Source organism: Triturus cristatus, chromosome 2_1, assembly GCF_964204655.1.
Source record: "Triturus cristatus chromosome 2_1, aTriCri1.1, whole genome shotgun sequence".
NCBI classification, from domain to species: Eukaryota; Metazoa; Chordata; class Amphibia; order Caudata; family Salamandridae; genus Triturus; species Triturus cristatus.
Window position 1 is genome coordinate 130,959,375 of NC_140581.1, and position 20,255 is coordinate 130,979,629.

At 48.3% G+C, this 20,255-nt stretch overlaps 1 protein-coding gene across 8 annotated transcripts in view; it reads right to left on the reverse strand.

Annotated features, from left to right (window-relative positions):
- Positions 1-20,255, reverse strand: part of CELF4 (CUGBP Elav-like family member 4) — a 1,309,605-nt gene that overhangs the window by 435,333 nt on the left and 854,017 nt on the right. The window lies entirely within an intron of this gene.

Genomic DNA, 20,255 nt, shown 5'->3' on the forward strand with positions numbered 1-20,255 from the left:
GCAAGTGATGAAACACTGGAGGGTTACCAATGGCAAGTGATGTAACACTGCAAAGTCACCAATAGCAAGTGATGTAACACTGCAGGGTTACCAAAGGCAAGTGATGTAACACTGCAGGGTTACCAATGGCAAGTGATGTAACACTGGAGGGTTACCAATGGCAAGTGATGTCGCACTCCATGGTTCAGTGCCTGCAGGCACCTGTACCAGTGCAAGGTGCCATAGTGGGGTCATTGAACGACGAGGGTTCTCTCTGCGCTCCCGATCATGGCGCATTTTCTCATTCAGTTTGATTCTACCATCTCTAACTGTCCGCAATGCACTCTTAGCCCCTCTTTTGAGCGCTAGATTACCCTACTCGGTGTTCCTCTAGCTCGTGTATAATGAAATGATTCAAAAAGACGTATTGTCTGGTGTAGAACCCTTTCCGAAAAACTCGGGTTCCAGGGAGTGCCTACGCCACGCTGGAAGGGGGCTGTGTACCACTTGAACCAATGTCCCAGTAAAAGCTTGGTAGATGGAGCCTGGCTTAGTGTAATGTGGCGACAGACGATTGGCTGCATATTGTCAGGTAATGCCGATCAACGAGGCATGAAATTGGGCTGAAACACCCGGGCCTCCCTTAAAGAGGTATCATTCAAAAATATTTGAAAAGAGGGTCGTGAATGTAAACAAACTTATGAGACCGCATGTCTGGCAAAGCGCCGTAACAGGAATAAGCCTGGGCAAAGCACTACGCTACGCTCGAGTAGTTTGCGAAGTTTGCGCTTCTTCGCACTACGCGAATTGCACGTAGCACAGTGCAAACACGCGTAGCATAGCATAGTGCAGCGGTCATTTTTTGCTTGCTCGCGGTCCTCAACGTCAAGTTGGCGACCGCGAGCAAACAAAATGACGTCCCGGCGAGACTTCTTCCTCGTTTGCGACATCAGCAACATCAAGTTGGAGATCGCGAGCGTGGAAAATAAACCTCCCGGCGAGATTCTCAACGGGGGGAGGTCAGGTTTCTCATTGCGAGTGGGCGCGTATGCTTGCGACCGCTCGCGATGAGAAACTACTAGTCCGCGTTGAGAAAGCTGCCGCTCGAGTAAAAATCTACTCGAGCGGCAGAAAACGACAGACCGCACTGTGCAAGATGCTGTTTTCAATGACTGCACAGTGCCGGATGCTTGTCCGCACTGTGCAATCATTGAAAACGGCATCTTGCACAGTGCGAACAGGGTACTACGCAGTTCGCGAAGTGCTACGTGTAGCTCACGTAGTGCGAAGTGCACTTTGCGTAGCTACATGTAGCGCTACTTCGCGAACTACGCCCAGGGTTAAACAGGAAGTGCTTTATGTAGCAACAGCACCTCGCGAAGTGCCAGGAAAAACGACAGTCCACTCAGTCAGCAGAGCCGGCTTCTAGGCGCCGCTGATCATGGTGCATTAGCCAGCAGCACTGCTCGGTATGGAGAAAGGGCACGTCCAGCTGAGTCAAGTCTTGGACTTTCAACAGAGCTGTCAATCACGTCCGTGCTTCTGTTTCTTAAACCGGACCTCTAGCATGCTAACACAGCGTGAAGGTAGTTGCCTTCCAGCCATCTCAGATTCATGGCAATACATTAGTTTTTTTTTAAATGTAGAAACGGAATTATTTTATTTAAAAAAAAAAAAAAAAGATTGATTAGGGTGCCAAAAAAAGGTTTTAAAGCAATGTTTAATGTAAGTTAATATCTAGTTAAAAAATGTGCAAATGTATACCAAGGGTTTATTTTCTATTAAAAAAAACATTAAAAAAAATCTTTGGTTTACATTTGCAATTTAAAGTACTCATTTTTGTGCCAGGCGCGTATACCACCTTTTTCTTGCCAGAGCAGGGCTGGATTTCCTCTCTCTGCTCACCAGGAAGGCCTGAGACAGAAGCCGGGCCCTACAAGTGTCTGAGCAGCTGGAATAAATATTTACAAACTTGGTGACCAGCGTAAGAGTTTTTAATGCATCCAGAGTGTTACCTGCTGCAGCGAGGGGGCTGCAGAGAGCGCCTAGACATGCTTCCTAGGGCTTCGTTGCCAGCTGTCTGTTCCATTCTGAAGTTACCGCACACAATGGAATCATGAGGTGGGAAACGGCCACTACAACGCGGCTGTTTCCACGCAAACCTTAACCATGCATGCATTACAACGCATGCGTGGTTACCACAAAAGCTTTTACCATGCATACCTTTACTACGAGATACGTAACTCACCTGATGTCACATCGAGAAGTGCAGGCAATCGGCATAGTTTGAGAGGAAACGGAAAGAAACTTCCGCTTCCTCTTTACGACGTCAACACGGAAGATGGAGAGGAGACGAAGTGAAGAGGTAAGGGGAATTTTAGTTTTTGAAAAAAAAATATATAAAAGGATTGAGGGTTAAGGGCAGGGGTAAATATAAGAAGGATTGTGGTCTGGGGGGTCACATAAGGGTACGGGGAGGGGTATAACTTTTACCAAAAGTATGCCCTTACCATGCATAAATTTACAACGAAAATCGTTGTAAAGGTATGCGTGGTAAAGGAACATTCGTGGTAAAGGTTATGCGTTGAAAAAGCATTCCATTGTAACGCATACGTGGTAAAGGTATGCGTCGCAATGGAATGTGTTGTAATGACATACAACCTCATGAGGTATGTGTAAATACCAGCAGGTGAACCCGCCTTTATTAATCGGAAGGAAAATGCCTGGTAAATACCAGCACGTGTGGATTTTGGTGCAGTAAGCAACACAATCTGTATGTTATTCCCCAGAAATTCGTGGTAGCCGATAATCATCGCAGCTGATAAATACTGAACACCTGGGTGTTGTTTTTTCACAGCTGATGGAAGCCAACGCGTGATGAGTTATTTAATTGTTTATGATCAGGAGCAAAATATATTTAGCGCTGCCTTTTTTCTAGGCTTTGTGCATGCATGTGAGCACATTTCACTCTGCAGCATATAGATCTGCATGCCTGTGTGGTCAAAGCACTACAAAAGGTTCACCGCCATCTCATACATATACCTGTCCTTTCTACATACACACCAAAGCTCCAAAAACCAGCCCGTCGGCGATTCACGCATTCTACATCGCACTCAAGACATTGAACGTCCTCCCTCAACACCCCGGAGCCTCCTCCTCGCTTCTTGAGTTCCGCAAGAGGCGGAAGACCTGGTGCTTCGTGTAACTGCTTTGGGGATCACACACTTGCACACCTATCCAAGCGCCTGGATACCCTCACGGATGTCTTGTGCGCTTTACAAATCAATATAACATAACATGTTCCTTTCAACACAACACTTACATTACCGTGATCTTGCGGCCTCACTTCACATGAATGCACAGCTCTTCAGACCTGGCTGCATGCTCACCACAGCCTGGAGCAGCTCTTCAGACCTGGCTGCATGCTCACCACAACCTAGCGCAGCTCTTCAGACCGAGCTGCATGCTCACCACAACCTAGCGCAGCTCTTCAGACCTGGCTGCATGTTCACCACAGCCCGGCGCAGCTCTTCAGACCGAGCTGCATGCTCACCATAGCCTGGCACAGCTCTTCAGACCTGGGTGCATGTTCACCACAGCCCGGTACAGCTCTTCAGACCTGAGTGCATGTTCACCACAGCCCGGCGCAGCTCTTCAGACCTGGCTGCTTGCTCACCACAGCCCAGCGCAGCTCTTCAGACCTGGGTGCATGCTCACCACAGCCCAGCGCAGCTCTTCAGACCTAGCTGCATGTTCACCACAGCCCGGCGCAGCTCTTCAGACCTGGCTGCATGCTCACCACAGCCTAGCGCAGGTCTTCAGACCTGGCTGCATGTTCACCACAGCCCGGCGCAGCTCTTCAAGCCTGGCTGCATGCTCACCATAGCCCAGTACAGCTCTTCAGACCTGGCTGCATGTTCAGCACAGCCTGGCGCAGCTCTTCAGACCTGGCTGCATGTTCACCACAGCCCAGTGCAGCTCTTCAGACCTGGCTGCATGCTCACCACAGCCCAGAGCAGCTCTTCAGACCCAGCTACATGCTCTCCACAGCCTGGCGCAGCTCTACAGACCCGGCTGCATGCTCACCACAGCCTGGCACAGCCCTTCAGACATGGCTTCATGTTCACCACAGCCCGGTGCAGCTCTTCAGACCCGGCTGCATGCTCACCATAGCCCGGAACAGCTCTTCAGACCTGGCTGCATGCTCACCACAGCCCGGCCCAGCTCTTCAGACCTGGCTGCATGCTCACCACAGCCTGGTGCTGCTCTTCAGACCTGGCTGCATGTTCAGCACAGCCTGGCGCAGCTCTTCAGACCTGGCTGCATGCCCACCACAGCCTAGCGCAGCTCTTCAGACCTGGCTGCATGTTCACCACAGCCCAGTGCAGCTCTTCAGACCTGGCTGCATGCTCACCACAGCCTGGTGCAGCTCTTCAGACCCAGCTACATGCTCTCCACAGCCTGGCGCAGCTCTACAGACCTGGCTGCATGCTCACCACAGCCTGGCACAGCCCTTCAGACATGGCTTCATGCTCACCATAGCCCAGAGCAGCTCTTCAAGCATGGCTGCATGCTCACCATAGCCCAGCATAGCTCTTCAGACGTGGCTGCATGGTCAGCACAGCCCCGCGCATCTCTTCAAGCCTGGCTGCATGCTCACCACAGCCTGGCGCAGCTCTTCAGACCTGGCTGCATGCTCACCACCGCCTGGAGCAGCTCTTCAGACCTGGCTGCATGTTCACCACAGCCCGGTGCAGCTCTTCAGACCTGGCTGCATGCTCGCCACAGCCCGGAGCAGCTCTTCAGACCTGGCTGCATGCTCACCACAGCCTTTTGCAGCTCGTCAGACCTGGCTACATGCTCTCCACAGCCTGGCGCAGCTCTACAGACCCGGCTGCATGCTCACCACAGCCTGGCACAGCCCTTCAGACATGGCTTCATGTTCACCACAGCCCGGTGCAGCTCTTCAGACCCGGCTGCATGCTCACCACAGCCCGGAGCAGCTCTTCAGACCTGGCTGCATGCTCACCACAGCCTGGTGCAGCTCTTCAGACCCGGCTACATGCTCTCCACAGCCTGGTGCAGCTCTACAGACCCGGCTGCATGCTCACCACAGCCTGGCACAGCCCTTCAGACATGGCTTCATGTTCACCACAGCCCGGTGCAGCTCTTCCGACCCGGCTGAATGCTCACCACAGCCCGGAGCAGCTCTTCAGACCTGGCTGCATGCTCACCACAGCCCGGCGCAGCTCTTCAGACCCGGCTACATGCTCACCCTAGCCTGGTGCTGCTCTTCAGACCTGGCTGCATGTTCACCACAGCCCGACACAGCTCTTCAGACCTGGGTGCATGTTTCAGCACAGCCCTGCACAGCTCTTCAGACCTGGCAGAATACTCACCACAGTCCAGTGGCAATACACGTCCCATGACAGACCAGAGTCATGCAGTGATGCACCAGGAGCTTCCGCATGATCGAGTGCACTGACACAGACCACAGCTGAGCACCCTTTAGTATGATTTAGAGTATTGCACTGCTTAAAGTGCATATATGCAACCTCAGGAAATTCTTAGACTTAGTGCATGAACTGCAGGTAGCATGGGTTGGAGACATGGAGCAGCGGTTGCCTCCCCCTGTGTCTGAGCTGTGCTCTCCACAGCTCATGCACTAAATCTGAGAGTTTCTGAGTTAAGTGTATGCGCTCTAGGCAGTGCTGTGTCTTAAAATCAGGTTCACAGCTGTGCTCTGCGCTAGGGCTCATGTTCATGGTACGGCCCCAGAGCTCTAAGAAGCCCCCCAGTCACAAGCGTTCAAAGCTTCACTCTTCCATCCTCCTTGGTGACATCTTTAGGCTCCGAATCACAAAGGACCACTCTGAATGCCAAGATGCATACAGTCCACATTGGAACCAGCGGTCACACGTGGCCATCACACTGAGCCAAAGGGGGCCTACATGATCCTGGAGAGCTGTGCCCACCAGGCCCCCCTCATTAAATTTAGAGCATGCACCCAATGCTTAGCTGGGCCTTGTCTTCCAGCTTTGAAGTAGGCAACAGCTCAATGTATTTGCTTCGGAAGATAACTAGATCCATTAGAAACCATTTCCGCTGGTCAACTGGGATGTCCACCGGGGCCGCTATGTCTCCTAAGCCTCAAGATACTTACATTTATATTCATGTGCAGCATCTACCATTGGTCCCCGAAGAAGATGCTGTATTCAGGCCTCCTCAAACAGCAGACCAAGACGTTTCTAGCAATCAGGCCTTCTTTTACCAGCCTGTCCCTTTAAATCAGTGGTGCAAATAGGCCGCCGCAGCCTCCGCGGTGCGGGGTGGGGGGGTGGAGCTGCAGTGGCCCCCCTCAGCACAGTACCCTGGCCTGAGACCTCCTAAATTGAGGTGGGGGGCTCCCCTCCCTGTACCTTGCAGGGGGGGTGGGCCTCAAGTTTTGTTACGCCACTGCTTTAAATGTATAGTTCTGTCCCTGCCTATGGAACCGGGAGCACTGTTCTCGCTTGTGCCGTTGCAGAACAATGCACCGCGGCCACTCATCAAACTCCAGGAATGAGTTTACTGTGGGTGTCAGACATCTTGTAACATGGTTGATAGCGGCACTTTCTCGTAATGATTTTCTTATTGATGCGCCATTCACATACTGTAATCAGTAAATTATTTTGGCCTCTGTGCGCCTGTAATACTGATCGCTAACCAAGAAGCTATTACCATTCTACTCAAGGTCAGCAAAGGGGACAGTAAATAAAGATTAGTAAATGACACACCAATAAGGAAAGGTCAGCTATACGTCAGCATGAATTCAGTGTCAGTGAAGCGCGAAAAACATTGCGTTTTTGATCAAAGTGTATTTATAATTGCAGTCGTCAGTATGTAGATTGAAATTTTCTTCTACCAATAGCTATGTAGGCGTATTTATAGTACATATGCAGACGCCCCGAGTGGAATATAATATTTATTACCTTTACAATGTGTGGGCAGGTGCCATGACTCAAGAGAGGCGAAGCCTAGAGTGGGTCATAATGTCCCTACCCCTCGCAATAATAGTAATAAATAGCATATTACTCTCTGCACATCTGCTTACATGGTTCATGCAGTGGCATTTTCCATATATATTTGTATTAAACAATAATAGTAATAAATAGCATGTTACACTGTGCACATCTGCGTACGTAGTTCATGCAGTGGTACTTTTCATATACATTTGTATTAAACAATAATAGTAATAAATAGCATATTACACTGTGCACATCTGCGTACGTAGTTCATGCAGTGGCATTTTCCATATATATTTGTATTAACAATAATAGTAATAAATAGCATATTACACTGTGCACATCTGCGTACATAGTTCATGCAGTGGTATTTTCCAAATATATTTGTATTAAGTTATAATAGTAATTAATAGCATATTACACTCTGCACATCTGCGTATATGGTTTATAGAAATGTATTTTTCATATATATTTGAATTAAACATAGTAATTTAAGCAATACCAAAGTACAATCTGATTGCATAGAAGTGTGAAACTTAAAGGCCAAGAAGATGAAGCAGAGCCCCCCTCCGACCCCCCCCCCCCATATGGTAATGCATCACATTCTTCACTTCAAATTTCCTGCCATTTAGCATTTCCAATTTTAGGTCCCTAAGCGTGTGCCTCTTCTAGTCGGCAACAGCAGAATACATTAAACTCTGCCTGAACATAGATTTGTAGGCTATAAAGGTTTTTTGTGTGTGTATTTGGTCATTAAATCATGCGCATTGAGGGATAATCTATCCTCCGTACCTCTAAGGACCGGTGGATTCCAGCGATCTAGCAGACAAACACCCCACACAGGGAGAATCACGACTATCATGGAAGGGCAGACCCTGCCATCTAAATAAAAAAAAACTGCATTAGAGAATGAGTGGGTCCAAATGTGGCACCTGCAAGCAACACGGTTCAGCCACTGCCATCCGGGTTCTAGAAACAATGACTGGTGCCATCTTGAATCCACAGAACCAAACTGAGATCCTCAGAAATTATCTAAAATAGGAACAGCACAGTGCCCATATGAGGACAGTACCCCAGGAGACTGGGAGCCTGATGTAGAAGTCGGCGGTGGGGAATAGTCCATCACAAACTTGATGGATATCCCATCTGTAGTATTATAATCACATTCTATCCTATGGGGATCGTAATACGGCGGACGGAATATCCGTCACGATTGGGAGGGAGTATTCACTTTGTTGACTTCTAAATCAGGCGAGAGTGCAGAGCGTGGCTGATAGCTACGCCCTGCACGCAGATTCTTATACACAGGCAAACACCATGTGCAGGGTGTGGCTGGAACTCACGCCTTCCATCTAGATCCCATCGTGTACACCCAAAGATGTTGTGGCTGGAACTCACGCCTTCCATCTAGATCCCATCGTGCACACCCAAAGATGTGCTCTGCGGGTCCAAGGGACTCCGCGGACTGCCGCGGGGCATGGCTGGAGGGGTTGGCTGTGTACAGTGGAATATTGGGGCAGGCCACCTGCCTGCAAGCTCTCTGGGGATTTAATGCATAGTTCTATATGAATCATGTCCCGTGATGCTGTACAATATTCAGTATGGCTTTTACAAAGCACACACCAAGTCTGACTTTGTACAGCCTTATTACTGAAGCAAGAGACTGAAATGTTCTATGAATGAGCATAGGACAATCGGGTTTAAGAACCAATTTAGAGCTGGATTTTAATGGCTCACAATTCTGTATAAAAGGCTATCTCTGTAGGAGGATTCGCTGATGGAATTTCCAGAGCCAGAGGAATGATATGCCCACTTGAAGGAAGGCATGAAATAATAATGTGCAGAAGGGTCCAACTAAAACAGCAGGAAGCGGAAACTACTTTCATCAAAGAGCTCAGAGAAAAGTCTGAGCATCTTTAATTCTACTACTTGAAAGGGGTGATTATCCCTATCCTGAGTCCAGAAGGAAGGGCACCAGAGGTCCCCCCGCCACCCTCTACCACACTTCTTGCTTTGGTATTATTAAATTGGAGTCATTAGCTGTCTATCGAGTTCATGGTCCCAGCCATACATTGATGGCATGTCTTATACATGTGTTTTTTTTATTGACACTGTTAGTACAGGTTTCAATCCCTATTCCATATCTGTGAGGACATCTGCTCATTGGAATTGCAACCTTTCCTCTCTGCACAGTCTGTGATGGGGCATCTAGTGGCCGGCTGGGATTGTTGATCTTTGTGACATTATGGTGATGCCGCCGATGATGTCACAGGAAGTGTGATAGATTCATGGACCCCAGAGCCGGCTTTACCGCTCGTGGCTTCCCATGCGAGAATGTTTGTTGGTGCCCCCCGATGAGCGCCTCCACCACGGATTCCCTCACATCACCATTTAACAGCGCCCCTTAAGTCTCCATAACCACTCTCTCTCTCTCTCACATGACTTTCTTTTGTTTTATAGCACCACTCATACCAATGTAGGGTGTCAGAGCACTTTACATCACACACACATTACACAGAGACAATGAATCATACGTGTGTAAATCAGTGTACAGGAAATGTTACATAAGACAGAGGGCTACAAGGTGTTGGAGTCACATGCCATCCATACTGGTAGACAGTATAGTTTAAGAGTGCTTGATCTGGAGAAGCACAAACTCAGGGGCAGATTTATGTTGCCTGGCGCATCTCTGCAAATCAGCAGAGATGCGCCAGGAAAGATGCAACACACAAGTTTACCCTTGCGCCACCCATGACGCGCCGCATTTACAATACGGCGCATCATGGCGCAGGAATAAACAGATGCGTGTCGCATCTGGGGCGTAAAGTTGGCGCAGTGCTGGAGTAGTGTTGCGTGCGACACGCAACTCCAGCACTCTTCCAACTTGCCCTATCTGTAACGTGGTGTGTCAAGCCTTACGCCTGCTTCAAGCAGGCGCAGGGTTTTGACGCATCTTGTAGATTTCACTGAGTCACTTTTCAGGGGCGTTCCTGCCACAGAAAGCCCCCCCCTGCGTAGAAACGCCCACATGAAACCTGACGCAGGTTTCATATGGCGCAGGGCTTTACACCGTGACGCATCTCCATAGATGCATCACGAGGTAAATAGGGCGCAACGTGGCGCAGGGTTTACGCCACCGCTGCGTCACAAAAGTGACGCAACGGCGGCGTAAAAGTGGCGCAAGTCCAACATAAATCTGCCCCTCAGAATTTAAAATTTAAAACCATGGTTGTGAGTTATGTTTTCTAATAAGAATTGATTTCTATCCAAATGAGCCCTTTTTACAACATTAGGATAATGAAAAACTGGGGGAAAATCATGACCTTCTAACCTACACCTTGCAGTTTGCATGCAGCTCTTTTGAAAGTTAATAGCTCACACAGCTATATTAGGATTTTAACCCATAAAGTGCAAGTAACAAAAGGATCTCTCTGACAAAAGCAGCAACTCACTGAACTAGCTACATTACATGCCCTTTGTGATCAGCATGGTACACATGCTTTGCAGCAGGTATACGAACCCTACCTGTGCTACTTCAGATAAGTCAAGACTGCCACTAGGTAAAACTCTGATCTCTTTCCAGTAGGTCCATCAATCACAAGACTTGCCTTTGCATTTGTATTGCTGCATGAAAATTGATGGAGGCATGGAACAATGCAGCAATTGCTTTTAAAACCATAATATACTTGAAAACAAGTCTCCTCCCACAGTCAGTGCCCGGTGTGGTAGCACCGGTCGCAGTGCCCTAGAGCCGGCCCTGTTCATGACTAACCATAACTGATGAAGTCCAGTGATTCTTTAGGTATTGGATCATAACTATGATGCGTATGCAATTTAACTTTTTAACATTTTTATGTTTTTCTACAACACTTTTTTTCTAATCTTACTAGCCAGCCATGACATCCATTTAACGCAGTGTGGAGTTAATTACTTTGTTCTTATAGTGATAGGTTTGGCCTATGCCTGCACTACCACTTGGGCATGGCCCGTGACGGTGGTCAGTGAACACTGGGTGCGCCCTCCCCTGCATCAAGAGCTCACTGTACGCAGTGTTTTGCTTCACGCAGAGAGCTCTGGGCACCTTTATGCCCTTTGGCCAAACCCAGTTCCCTCTCCCCTGGAGTCTCCTAGACATAGAATTTGGCCATGCTCAGCTGCCGATGGCTTCATCTCTTGACCTTAGACATATCCTATGCCCATGCTCCATACCACCATGGTTGACATGACTAGTGACCTCTGGGCACATAGCTTGGCCAATAGATTGGCCCCCGAAACAATCCTACATGAACCTAGAGTCCTTGGGACAAAGTCTTCGGCTTTGCCCAGTGGGTGTTTCATCCACAGAGAGAGGGGTGGGTTCTTTGCCAACTACCCCTACTCCTAGGAAACCCATTAGTCACAGGATTTTTTGGGGGACAGGGGGCTTCTTGGCCACTCCCAGTGCCCCCAATCTACAATTTCTCTACCCCCAAGTGCTACCGTCCTTTCACGTCCCAAGCTAAATACTTTGATTCCTGTATTTATTTACTTTTTTCCCTTTTCAGAAGCTTTTTGGGTGCTATTTTGGCACCCTAAGTGCAAATGGAATTTTCACAGCGCTTCCTGAACTGCGCAAAGAGGTTTTCAAACTACACAAACTAGTTCACGAACACTGCATCTTAAATGTATAATGTTTTGGGTAGAGGGCCTTTTTGACCCTCTGAAGAGTGCCTGCCATCCTCAAGTTAAAAATGCACTTATCTTTCTCCACACATGGCTGCGGCAGTATTTTGCTCATTAATCTGAATTTTTTTTCAGTCTTTGACCAAAACCTGTCAAGCTCAAAGTAATGAGGGTGTATCCTTTTTATGGGAAAAGTTCATGCAAATGTTCACGCTTATTTATGACTTCGAGGCAAAGGTTCTAGGAATGTAATTGGTGTAATGGTGTAAATTAACAAATACAACTATGACTCGACTCATTATCGCTGGCTCTGGATTATGACTTGAGTCTTTATTTAGTACAGGAAGACGTGTGATGCATATGTTAAGAGGTGATAAGAGCACAATTACCCACATTGCTTCACATGTCCCTATTGGAAGACATGTAGTTGTTGAATGCTTAACAGAGCACTGAAGAAAGAAACTACAAATTCAAAGGTCAAACGTGGCACGAGCCCTCTGCCAAAAGTGCAAATATACATAATTAGTTTGCATTGAATCCTAGGACAGATGCATTGGTACCCTCCTCGCACCACTGTTTTGATGAATTGTTTGCAGGTCTGTGTTTTGACAACTCAGTGATTAAGCAGACACATTGCTCACAATGTACATAGAGTGGGGTGTGGTTCCACCTCTATCAACCATTGGCTTTCCACCAGCTTCTTTCAGCCAATGGCTTGAGACTTGGCTCAGCCCAGGGGAGGATTCATCTCTATTTATTCTAAGGACTGTGTGTGTGCGTGTCCTTCCATCTCTATTCGAGTGCTTGCATTGAACTGCATGAGGGACTACTTTACAACTACAGCCCTCTCTGTCGCCCCTGATGGCTGTCTCCCCTGCATCTCACTCTAATGTTCCAACACTTAATCTGTTTGAATCTCGTATTTGGGTTTAAGGTGGTGCAGTAAGTGGTGGCGCCTCTATGTGTGAACCTAAGTGTAAAACAGGATTCAACACGGTGCTACAGCTGGGGGGATAACCCTAAACCCCCTAAACAGACTGAAGTCTAGTACAAAGATTAACAGAGGACCTGTGCACACATTTCAAGTATCAACAGTATGAGTTACTGCATGTGATAAAAAAGAGAAATCAATAAACAATGATCAGATGGCGTGTTTTCTTTCTTTGTCTGATTTAATCGGTGATCAACTGCCCAGCCAACACGTGTTTCGTCAGGGTGTGAACCCTACGACTTCTTCAGGGCTAATGGGCTACTACACTCCTGTTTACTTTGGCGTACTCGCTTGGCTCACCACTCTGTTACCTTACGTGTTCTGACTGAGGTACTTACCACTTCCACCCGTTGCCTCTCCTGGGATTGATTCTCCCCTCTACAGCCGGGACGGAATTACAACTGGCGGAGTGAATTTTCATTTCCTGCCCTCTTTTGCCCATTAGCCCTGAAGAAGTCGTAGGGTTCACACCCTGACGAAACACGTGTTGGCTGGGCAGTTGATCACCGATTAAATCCACAAAGAAAGAAAACACGCCATCTGATCATTGTTTATTGATTTCTCTTTTTTATCACATGCAGTAACTCATACTGTTGATACTTGAAACGTGTGCAGAGGTCCTCTGTTAAACTTAATCTGTTTGGACATTAACCCTTGACTTTAGCAAGCCTTGGTGTTATGGGTGCCTTTGACTCAGGCATATTACTGTTTTCTGACTTGGTAATCGACTAAACAAGTCACCACATCCACAAAAGGTGGGAAACTGAGGCACGCCAGAATAGGAGGACGACGTCCACCTCTGGAGAATGAAACCAAATCAAATCGACTTGCTCCTCTCTCGCTCCATGAATGTAGCAGCCAAGACTTCAAAAGGGACACACGCTTACAAGAGTTGCCAGGGAGTGCTGTAGAGACTGAACTATGGTGGCAGGTGTGGTCTCAGGCTGCCTTCACAGAGTGGTACCACCACAGTCACTCTGACGTCCAGCAGAAGACTGACTGGCCCACCACAGCTGTACAACTTCAATGCGACAAATATTTCATTGACAACAGCGGAGCAAGGCTTACGCTGAAGGCTTAGTACCATCATCTGCAGTTCATAAATGAGCCAGGAATCAGGGTGTTTTATGTGTGTGTCCTTTGTTACCTGTTTGTTGCTGTTGAGGTCAGTACACTGGTCTGCCCTCCCTCGGATTTCAATATCTTTAAATCTACTAACTGTAGGAACTAACACCTGTTATTTGAATGTTTCATAGCCTCCTTTTGTAGAGTAAACATTGTGTGGCGTCACTTCCTGTGATGTCATCAGGGTCAAAGGGTGTGTGATATCACTTCCACCATCCTTTTATTTTTGTAATGACACTGAGAGAAGTCCAGGCACCCTGGGCCTGTGACCTCACGGAGATCTTTGGCCTCGAGCTGCAGTTTTTCGGGCTGTTTGCAGAGTTTGTCTTGCTTCATCCCCACGGCCCGGGAAGCCCCCGCGCATGCGCTGTGCGGCAGCGGTGCCTTTTGGGGACGCCGGGCTGGGGCGCCGTGAACTAATGATGTGGCGTTGTGTCGGTGTGTGGCAGCAGCCGGCAGAGAAGCAGTCGAGCTGTCGGAGGCGTGCAGGCGCACGCACGGGCCCCATCAGGACTGACAGGCCTGCCCAACCTGAAATCATCTGAGTGCAGTTTCTGAAAATCGCTTCAAAGTGGAGTGTCAGGAAGATGTTCGCGCGGAGGTTGACATCTCCTCTCGGCGCAGTTTAATGACATCCCTCGCTTGTCATCACTCCCTTCATGCTTCACAAATAATAACAGAGGAGAAAAACGCAAGTTTCCCAAAAAAGGCAGTAAAGTGCAAACGGCCATGAAGATCGCCGCCGCGGCGCAGGAGTTTTAACTGGTCGAAATTAATATGAAAAGTTTGTGCAGTTTTAATCCCCTGCGATCCCCTTCAGTGTAATCCAGCACGAAACAAAAAATGGCCATGTTACTGGAATACACGAGGCGCGCTTTTGTAAAAACGTCGGGCACCGTGCCGCGGGGGGCCTGAAGCGACAGCTGTCTCTTCAGTGTGAGCCCTCCGTCACCTCCGTGGGGAGATAGCGGGGCCAGGAGTTATGATACCAGGCAGGCGCGCAACACCCATTGGGCTCACCGGGCTTCAGCCTCCCCCGTCATGTGTGTCAGCCCGGGCTGAGACAGCCTCGAGGGCTGGCGTCCGTCTAATTGCAGCCGGACCCGAGTACTTCACAGGTCTTTAAAAGACCATTTACTCGTTAATGAGGCTTTTGTTGCGTTTTCGTCCCTTCTTACAGCCACTCTGCCTATGGCTGGAAGACTTAGCCCCCCCCCCCCGAAATTTTTTCCAGCCCCCCCCCCCCGAAATTTGGCTCTAGTTGCCCGCCTGATACCAGGTGGTGTCCATCGCCCCGTCAGATAACGGTGATGGCAAGGTGCTTCCCTAGGAATGAGGAATAACAAGTGGCACAGGTGACACCGGATGCAATTCCGCATGTTCTTACCCTTCCAGGAGATACAAGGGAACCACATTTGCAAAAATTCACCACCTGAAAGGCTGGTACACGGTGCGGGGACATTCCCGGGTGGGTGTGCGGCTGAAGGGCAAGGATCCCTTTACTTCAGCTGAGGGGAGCTTCCTCTGCCCCCCCCCCCCCGCCATGCTTGAAATATATGGCAGGCCAGGGCCAGGTACACAGGCAGTCTGCAGCCAGAGCCGGCCTTTGCTAAGCTAGCGCTCAGGCATGGGCAGGGAGAAATGTGGCGCCTTTTATTTTTTGTTGCAGATTTATATAGCGCAAACTCGACCCAAAGGATTTGGAGCGCTTTACATGAGCACCAGTTACGTTACACAAGGACACATTCATTTTTGGTAGACACGGGGAGATTAAGTGATTTGCCCAGAATCACAGGATGTGGACGCGACCCCGAAGCTCGAACCTTGGCTTCCCAGCTCCAAAGTCGGCAGTCTAGCCGTGAGACCACATCCACAGTACCTGGATGAGCAGGGACTGACCCCTGAACACAAACATCCCGGGCCTCCCCCGCTCACCTAAATCACCTATAGCTGAGCTGCCTCACGCAGATGATGGTTTTGTTGATGTGTGCCAGAGGGTGTGTCAGAGGGTGAAGGGAGGGCAAGGAAGGGGCGGCTAAAGGGGTGTTAAAAACATCGCCCGCCGTAAGATAATGAAGGACTAAAACCACTTTAAAATGGCGAATGATACCAAAATGAACAGGCAGGGACAAGGAGAAGGCTGGAGCAAGATGACAAGGGCGCTGCTGTTGGCATAACCATAGCGCACACAGCTCAGAAAATTGGCGCCCTGGGCCTCGGCCCAGCTCGCCCGTGCTAAAGGCCGGCCCTGACTACACCCCCCACTAGCCCCCCAGAAGTTGGTTCCAGGTCAGTGATTTGCAAATCTAGACTCTGAAGACCAAGAAAACTTTTCCAGGTCCTCGGGGTTTGGGGACCTGGAAGACTTGTGGTTGTCGGCAGTAGACCGCACCTGGACACTCGTAATAGGGCCCATGGTGTTTTAGGAACTAGTCCGTTCCATTCCTTGGCGCTTGACAGCAAACTTTTGACACAGATTTCGGGCTGGGCTTCGACATATGTGTTTGTGCCTGACATTGACAAACGGCCCCTGTGGGCCCACCCCACTGACCCATTCAAGAATACTGAACACTATATACTTAACATCGATAGTGGGCGTGCAAGACGAACTGAGTGCATGATTACTTTCAAGCCTGATGACCGCAGTGCATTATGGGATATTGGACATTTGTCACATCCATGCTTCTCCTGTCTCCAACTCCTCCTTTTACTCATCTCCACTTGATAAGCTCTTGGCATCTCCTGTTTTCTTTGAATTGTCTTTAGTACCACCCCTTCCTTTCTTCCAGCCATTTCTTCTCCAAGCCGGCCCCCGTTTCCCTATAGACAATTATTTTTCACTCTGTCCCTCCGCTATCTCCTTATACACACTAGTCCCTCCGAGCTATCTTCTTATAATTGACCCCTGGCATTCTCAGTTCATGTTATATGTTTTTAATTTTCTTTTTTGAATTAGACATATGTTGGTTTCCCGTACCATAGTTACCTTACCACAGGCATCGGTAATTCTAAAATACGACGATTCAATGTTTTCAGGGACTACCATTTGTGAATGTTGATGTCCATACTTGTTTCAACATGTTTGTTTCACCCAGAAATGTATTTCATCAGGTGAACTGTCCGGGTACCTGCGGTCTTGTAGTCCTTGTGTAGAGTCATCAGAAGACCTGTAGACATGTAGAATGTGGTTTTCTCTTTTGTGAGTTGAGACACAATTTTGCTTGTGATATTGACAACTACATAGTAAAATGACGTTGCCTTGACATATGTATTAACCCGAGTTAGTTAGGCTCTGTTTTGAACGTTATGGTAGCATTTTTTATTCAGAATAATGAAAGAAATTGAATTTCGCGATGGAGTAACTATTACTGTACCATTTACATCACATATGTAATAATAATCCTACGGGAAAGAAGCGAAAGAAAACTAATATGTATTTTTGGGCGAGGTTAGTATTTTGGTGTCTGAGTTTCTTGAAAAACTTTTAATATTCTTACTGGATCATAAAAAAAAGTGCAAGTATGTCTCATCAAAGCACCGCGCATATGTTAGTTACGCAGAAGAAAATGGAAATGAAATTGTCTGCTAAAGGAAGGGTCCCTGGCAGCCCCGTGCTTCCAACCATCCCGTTTTTCTCCTGTAATTTCCTTGGAGATTGCAAAATGATTTTCCAGATGTCTGCGCTCCTTCCAGGTGGCGTGTCGTACATGGCTTGGAGCATGGCCAACGCTGCGTATCCCCCTTCCAACACGCTGACAGACCAGAGCCACCTAACGGAGAGGGGGCCTTCAGCAAACACATGGTGTGCGTGCGTGGCGGCCATGTTCCCTGACAGATTCCAGGATATCAAGAGTTGTTCAGTCAAGATGTCGGACTGGGGAGGCATCCCAGGCACAGAACACTTTATAAGAAAAAACAGAATAATACAAACTGCTCTCAAACCCCCGTGGCGAAGAAATTAACAGGAGGTTCATAAAAGATATCAGAAGCTAGACAGAATTCATAATTGTTACTCATTACTCAACTGAGTATTTGATGAGCGGTCCCTGGAGGCGGCCATTTTTGTTAGCGTGTTCTTGGCTCCATTTGTCACCATGGCTGCTAAAAATTACTTCTCAGAGGCAACCTGGAAGTCTATTTTACCAAAATCTGTAATGCTTTGTGAAATTCGTCCCTGGGCATTCTAGTCGATCGCACTGCACCAACCCAGCTTCCATCATAGCTTGCCCAGCATAAAGGGCTTGGTCCTGCATTAGCAAGGGAGCGTTGTCACGTGTCGCGAGCCACGCTGGAATCATGCCGCACGCGCTCTATTCATTTTCACTGGTGTTCTTCCAATGAAGCGTATCCTTGCAATAGACAAATTAGATAACATGGAGCAGTTAAACGCTCCTTAAGTGGTATTTCTGGTAAATAACTGCAGATCTGAATGGCCCCAGAAAGAGTGGTGGAGCTAATCTAACGGCGTGCTCATTTAAACTTTTAACACCTGCTCCAAGAACCTCATCCTTGCAAAGTACAACGCTTATGACACATCTCTTCCCCATGGAGCTGTTCCCGAAGTAAATTGCATTTGTTTAGAGTATGAAATAGAATTGGCGGATAAGCCGGATGCTCTGACCAACCGGATCCATATTGGTTCCTTCTATGGCCCATAAGAGATCATTGTATGCACATAGGTTTAGGCTTTTTACGGTACATCAAGAGCAAACCATTCCAGACTCCCGGGGGCTATTTTGAAGGATTGCGAGATACCACTATGTACCCCCCCCCACTTGCTTAGAAGCAAAAGAGCAGAGAATAAAGGTCGATCTGACTGCCTGTGCGGAGGCAGATCAGCAGATGCGTGTCTCACTCCTGCAGGGTAATACTTCTGTCACTGTACTACAGGATGGTGCCCAGGGCAAGGCATTTAACAGGAAGTCCTCTCTTGCGCTACAGTAAATGACCACGACACCTCTAACACTATACTGGCATTTCCATTCATGAGACCCAAGGAACTGCTTGACCCTAGACTGGCACTCTTTTCACGAGACACAACGAGGGGTACAAAGTGCAGAAGAGAGCAAGGGGGTCATCTTCCCCATCTCCTGCACTTATTCAGGCACCTACACTTCTGCTGCAACATTTATTTATAGATTTTAAGAGCCAGGCAGCTCTATTTTTTTTAATGATGAGGCATATAAAACTGCTTCACCAGTCGATGGTGCCAGATGCTGTGAGTTTGGTGACCCAGGTCCTGCAAACTCTTCTGGCACGCCTGGTGCAGAACACACAGGGCTGACTTGAGAAAGGTGTAGCCAAGCAGAGGGAGGGTAAAACGGAGCGATAAAAGCCTAGCGCAGAGTGGGGGTGGTGGCTTAATTTATAGAGCACCAAATACCCCCTGAGATGCCCAAGCAATTGGAATCTATTTAAAAGGGCGATAGTGAGTCAGAAGGAACATAGCATCTAGTAATTTTGCAGTGTGCGCATTAACCAATGAAACAGTTTGTGGTGTTGATAACCGGCGTTAGATGTGGATCTTTAATGCTTGTTTCAAAACCTCTTAATTCAATGTTAGAACAGTGATGTCAGAGGAGTGAAAAAATAGGTTTGTTTTTCCCTCCTCTGACGTTAGACCAGTAGAATGCGACTGGGAAGCGTGTGCTCTGGTGACTGCTGATTGGCCACCTCTCTCGGGTCAGCGGAGCTCCAAGGCGGGTAGGACTACTCAGACCTGAGGGAGAGCCAACCAGTGCTTGAAATGGAAAAAAAAACAGAAGTGTGGGTGCTTGTTTCTGAGAAGTGCTGGTACACTCCAATTAAACCTATTACATCACTCTTGAGACGTGCAGGTACTCTCACTCTCAAAATAAAAAAGTGCCGGTACTCAGTACCGGCACATTCAAAGTACTGGGGCCAACCCCAGCTCCAGTGTCAGCCACAGGTCTCCACAGACCCTGCGCCCTCAGAACCACCGTCAAAACAGAGCCTGCACTCTGCTCTCAAAGAGTGGGCGAGCGGGTTTAGACGTGGAGGGGGAGTGATGGTCTAGAGCGTGGTGGGAGAGAGTGGCTGGACACAAAGGTTTTTTTTTAAATGCTAGGAGGGGGAGAGAGTTATTGTGGGTGGTGTGGAAGGATGTCCGGACGTTCGGTATTTGTTTTTTTAATGTTAGGATGCAGTGGTGGGATGTGGGTGTTGAGCGTTGTGGGGTGAGGTGGGAGGATGGTGGGTATTTTGTTTGTACATTTTTCTCTTAAGATGCTGGGGTAGGTTACCCGGATGCCAGTTTTTTTTCTCTTTTTAAAGATGTGGACATGGTAGGGTGGGAAGATGGCCAGAGGGTAGGTGGTGTGCGTGGCTGGACAGTACCTATATGCTATGTAATACTGCTGGGGGGGCATAAAAGAGTTGAGACTAATTTGTGCCTGGCTCCCCATGACCCCACTATCCCTGCTCAGGTGATTCTTTGAATCAGCTGAGCGGGTGAAGAGAACCTGGGACTGGCA